Raw genomic sequence first — 6,000 nt, 5'->3', positions numbered from 1 at the left:
TATGTACTTCTTCACCTGGATGTTCATCTGTATCTTTTTTTCTTTTGAGGATTTTCTTTGACATTTATTTTTGCTTATTTATTTATTTATTTGGCTGCACTGGGTCTTAGTCGCAGCACACAGGATCTTCCATCTTTGTTGAGGTGTGAGAGCTCTTTAGTTGGGGCAAGGAAACTCCAAACTCTAAGTTGTGGCATGTGGGATCTAGTTCCCTCACCAGGGATCCAAACCTGGGCCCCCTGTATTGGGATTGTGGAGTCTTAGCCACTAGACCAGGAAAATTTATGTTCACAAACTTCAAAAAATGTGAATCTCTCTGTTGCACACCTGAAACATGCATGTATGCTAAGTTGCTTCAGTCGTGTCTGTATCCTCCCCACCACCCCGCCCCACCCCCACCCCGCAAGGCTCCTCTGTCCATGGGATTCTCCAGGCAAGAATACTGGAGGTGGGTGCTATGCCCTCCTCCAGGGGAACTTCCCGACCCAGGGATCAAACTCCCCATCTCATGCAGCTCCTGCACGGCAGGCAGATTCTTCACTGCTGAGTTATTAGGGAAGCCCACACCTGAAACATATATAATATTATAAATCAAATACACCTCAATAAAAAATAAACATACTGGTAAAAACAATAAATGTTTTCTGAGTCCTGTGAGCCACTCTAGCAAATTAATTGAACGTGAGGGAGGGGCCAGGGAACCCCCAATTTATAGCCAGTTCATGAGATGTTCAAGTGACAACATGGACTTGTGATTGCTGTGTGAAGCAGGGTGTGTGAAGTGTGAAGTCTCTCATGAGACTGAGCCCTTAACTTGTGGGATTTGGCGCTGTCTCCAGGAACACAGTGTAAGAACTGAATTAAATTTGTAGGACACTCAGTCAATGTCTGCTGAAGATTGGAGAACTGCATGGTGGTATTGGGAAAAACACATCAGAAGTCCCTTCTTACTTCTCTCACTTCTAGATAAGCCTGCATCTGTTTTCCCCCTACTTACGCTCCCTGATACTTCAAGTCCTTTAAAGATGCTTGTCCTTTCCCCTAGTACAGGGGTTTTCAGGCTTGGCACAATTAACATTTGGGGCCAGACAGCTGCAGGGGCTGTCCTGGCACTATAAGATGTTAGCAGCAGCCCTGGCCTCTACCTACTAGATGCCCCTCCCTGACCCCGCCAAGTTGCAACAACTAAAAATGTCTCTAAGCATTGCCTAATGTCTGGGGAGGGTCAGGGAAGGGGGTGTTACCCCCTGATGAGAACCACTGTTCTATAGTGACCTTCCTCCTAAGGATCTCCCCTGCCTATTTCATGCTTACTTATCCCTTGAGATTGGAGTCAAGGCTTATCTCTGCCTAAACTTGTTCTTTGACCTCCCCAAGTAAATAAGGTACATCACATCCCCACAAACAGGTTGCAATCTCTTTCTTTCTTTCATTAAACTATCTTTCAGAGGTCAACTCCCCCACTGGACTATTAGCTCCCCAAGTGTCTACATCTTCCAATCATGGTGCATGAAGAGGGCTTGTAGAGTGTATGGTAATCAGTGCTTTAGCCTCTCAGTTGTGTCTGACTCTTTGAGATTCCATGGACTGTAGCCTGCCATGCTCCTCTGCCTATAGAATTCTCCAGGCAAGAATACTGGAGTGGGTAACCATTTCCTACTCCAGGGGATCTTCCCAACCAAAGGATTGAACCTGGGTCTCCTACATTGCAGGTGGATTCTTTACCAACTGAGCCAGAGTGTTGTCAGTATAGAATGTACATAAAAGTCCTATCCTATGCACAGCCCCTCTGAAATGTCATCTCTCTGTACACAGGAAGTGGGACATTGGAAGTTCCTGGGCCCCAAGGATGGGTACATTGGCCAGACTCAGGGTCCCCAAATTAAAACCTTACATCTCTGCATGTTATCCTCGTGAGAATGTCATGCTGTGGGGATCATAAATTATGTCCACTCACCACCAATAGCCATGCTTACTCAGCTCCCGCAACAGAGCAGGGAGTAATGGGCTTTCCCTCCACCCTTGGGTGACCAGAAAGAGATTGTCAGCCAGTCAACGAGTGGAAAAACACCCAGGGCTCCTTTTTTTTTTTTTCTTTTAAATTTTTAGCTCCACTATGTGGCATGCAGGATCTTAGTTCCCTAACCAGGGATCAAACCCTCACTACTTACAGTGGAAACGAGGAGTCTTAACCACTCAGCGCATTTTTTTTTTTTTTTTGAAGTACGGAGATTTACAATGCCGTGTTAGTTTCAGGTGTACAGCAAAGTAATTCAGGTTTTTTTACGTATTTTCTTCAGATTCTTTTCCATTATAGGTTGTTACAAGATACTGAATACAGCTACTATGCTCTACAGTAGATCCTTGTTGTTTATTTGATATACAGTAGTATATACTTGGGAGAAGGCAATAGCACCCCACTCCAGTACTCTTGCCTGGAAAATCCCATGGACGGAGGAGCCTGGTAGGCTGCAGTCCATGGGGTCGTGAAGAGTCGGACACGACTGAGCGACTTCACTTTCACTTCTCACTTTCATGCATTGGAGAAGGAAATGGCAACCCACTCCAGTGTTCTTGCCTGGAGAATCCCAGGGATGGGGGAGCCTGGTGGGCTGTCGTCTATGGGGTCACACAGAGTCAGACATGACTGAAGTGACTTAGCAGCAGCAGCAGCAGCAGCAGCAGCAGCAGCAGTGTATATATTTGCAAATCCCTACTCCTAATGTATCCCTCCTCCTTCCCTTCCCCTTTGGTAACCATAAGTATGTTTCCTATGTTTGAATCACATCCTTTATAAGCAGGGCAATGAAATCTTGTTGCTACAAGCTTAGTGCAGCGGTATTTCCTGAAGTCAGATGTTATCAAACATCCAGAGACATTCCTTTCTGTGTCTGGTGCCAGGAACCACCTGGACCACCACCAGGACCTCATGCCAGGTCTGGGCTTCCAGAAGGTTGACAATGGTGCTTTGTGGGAGGCAAATCTTTCCCAGCATCAGGGTCTTTTCCAATGGGTCAGCTCTTTGCATCAGGTGGCCAAAGTATTGGAGCTTCAGCTTCAGCATCAGTCCTACAGCATCAGGAGGGCTACAGGCTTATCTGCTCAAAGATACCAACCTCCTGCCGCCTGTGCTGAATGAGTAAATGACTTAGCCCATCTGAGCTGCTGTAACAAAATACCATGGACTTATAAACATTAGAAGCTTATTTCTCACAGTTCTGGAGGTTGGGGAATCCAAGGTCAGGGCGCCTACAGATTCTGGGTCTAGTGACGACTCCCATCCTAGCTCATAGACAACTGTCTTTTCCCTGTATCCTCACATGGCTGAAGGGGCAAGGGAGCTCTCTGGGATTTCTTTTAAAGGACACTAAGCAGAGACATCACTTTAACAACAAAAACCAAAGCTATGGTTTTTCAAATAGTCAAGTATGGATGTCAGAGTTGGACCGTAAAGAAGGCTGAGTGCCGAAGAATTGACGCTTCCGAACTGTGGTGTTGGAGAGGACTCTTGAGAATCCCTTGGACTGCAAGGAAATCAAACCAGTCAATCCTAGAGGAAATCAACCCTGAAAATTCACTGGAAGGACTGATGCTGAAGCTGAAGCTCCAATACTTTGGCCACCTAATGCAAAGAGCTGACTCACTGGAAAAGACCCTGATGCTGGGAAAGATTGAGAGCAGGAGGAGAAGGGGGCAACAGAGGAAGAAATAGTTGGATGGCCTCACCGACTCAATGGACATGAGTTTGAGCAAATTTTGGGAGATAGTGAAGGACAGGGAAGCCTGGCATGCTGCAGTTCATGGGGCAGCAAAGAATCAGACAAGATTTAGCAACTGAACAACAATCCCATTCATGAGGGCTCCACCCTCACAACCTAATCGCCTCCCAAAGGCATCACCTGCTATCATAACATTGGGGGTTAGACTTTTAATACATAAATTTGAGGTGGGCGGAGGACATAAATATTCCATCTATTGGTTGGTAATCATCACGTCCCCAACACCCAGAGAGCAATCTGCATATGCTTCTTAAGTTCCAGTACAAGAAACATTTCCTCAAGTTAATAAAAAATATCTTTTCCTTTTTTGCTATTACTGAAAACCTGAATACTTTTTCTGAATGGGCAAAAGTGATCTTAGTGGGACTTCCCTGGTGGTCCAGTGATTAAGACTCTAAGCTTTCTTTGCAGGGGTTCAGGTTCAATCCCTGATCAGGGAATTAAGATCCCACAAGCCTCATGGTGCAGCCAAAAAACAAAAAACAGAATGGAAAAATAGAAGACAAAAACAGGTATTGACAAGTTTTTTTTTTTCTTTCTGTTTTCATTTGTGTATGAATTTTTAATTAAAAAAAAACAGGGACATAAAGCATTCATGCAAATCAAAATATTCAATGACCAATTCTATAATAATAATAAGTATACTAGTTAAGTATTTTCTAGATCATGCCAGCATTTGGATTTTTAAGACTGGTACTTAGGCCTCCTTGATGGTCCAGTGATTAAGAATCCAGGGCTTCCCCTGTGGCTCAGCTGGTAAAGAATCAGCCTGCAATGCAGGAGACCTGGGTATGATCCCTGGACTGGGAAGATCTGCTGGAGAAGGGAAAGGCTGCTGCTGCTGCTGCTGCTAAGTCGCTTCAGTCGTGTCCGACTGTGCAACCCCATGGACTGCAGCCTACCAGGCTACTCCGTCCCTGGGATTCTCCAGGCAAGAACACTGGAGTGGGTTGCCATTTCCTTCTCCAATGCATGAAAGTGAAAAGTGAAAGTGAAGTCGCTCAGTCGTGTCCGGCTCCTAGCGACCCCATGGACTGCAGCCTACCAGGCTCCTCCATCCATAGGATTTTCCAGGCAAGAGTACTGGAGTGGGGTGCCATTGCCTTCTCCCAGGGAAAGGCTACCCACTCCAGTATTCTGGCCTGGAGAATTCCATGGACTGTATAGTCCATGGGATCGCAGAGGGTCAGACATGACTGAGCGATTTTCACTTTGATCCCCTCTGCCGTGGGGGAACTAAGCCATGTGCTATAACTGCTGAGCCTGAGCTCTAGAGACTGGGTGTCACAGCTACTGATGCCTGTGCACCTAGAGCCCGTGCTTGGTAACATGAGAAGCCACCACAACGAGAAGCCCACGCAATACAAATGAAGAGTAGTCCCAGCTTGCCACAACTAGACAAAGCCTGCCCACAGGAACTAAGACCCAGCACAGCCAAAAATAAAATAAATAAATCTTTTTAAAAATATTTTAAAAGACTGGTACTTTTCTTTCACTTCTTTCTGTCTTCTTTTCTTTCTTCCTTTCCCTTCTATCTTTTTAGTAGAAGATGACATTTATTTGAGTTTTAGAGATATAGCACACAATTTCATTGCTTCACAGTATCCACTCTTACTCTATGACATTAGAGGTATATCCATGAAAATGTCTGAAAAGCATTAATACAGATTTTTCAAGTTACCTTTATCAAAGAATAACTAGTAAATGCTTCTAGCACTAACTAGAGAGACCAGAGAAGAAGGCATCAAAATTTAGTAAAATAGGCATCCTATGATAATTGGTGCCCCATCCAGATGCTCTGTACTTGAATAGTGAACATCACACCCTGCTCCTGTATTAGCTGCCCATGTCTGCCTCCTATTACATAAATTTTCTCCTCCAATGAAAGCCATCTTAACCAGGCACATTTCTTATTCCATGACAACAAAATTATGTTGTAGCCCTTTGATTGAATAGTAGATTCCATTTATTCACTTTTTTAAATTTATTTTTTTATTGAAGGATAATTGCTTTACAGAATTTTGCTGTTTTCAGTCAAACCTCAACATGAATCAGCCATAGGTATACATATATCCCCTCCTTTTTGAACCTCTCTCCCATCTCCCACCCCTCTAGGTAGATCCAGAGCTCCTGTTTGAGTTTCCTGAGCCATACAGCAAATTCCTGTTGGCTCTCTACTTTACACATGGTAATGTAAGATTCCATGTTACTCTTTCCATAC

Source organism: Bubalus bubalis, chromosome 24, assembly GCF_019923935.1.
Source record: "Bubalus bubalis isolate 160015118507 breed Murrah chromosome 24, NDDB_SH_1, whole genome shotgun sequence".
Classification (NCBI taxonomy): Eukaryota; Metazoa; Chordata; class Mammalia; order Artiodactyla; family Bovidae; genus Bubalus; species Bubalus bubalis.
Note: the sequence above shows the minus strand (reverse complement) of the source record.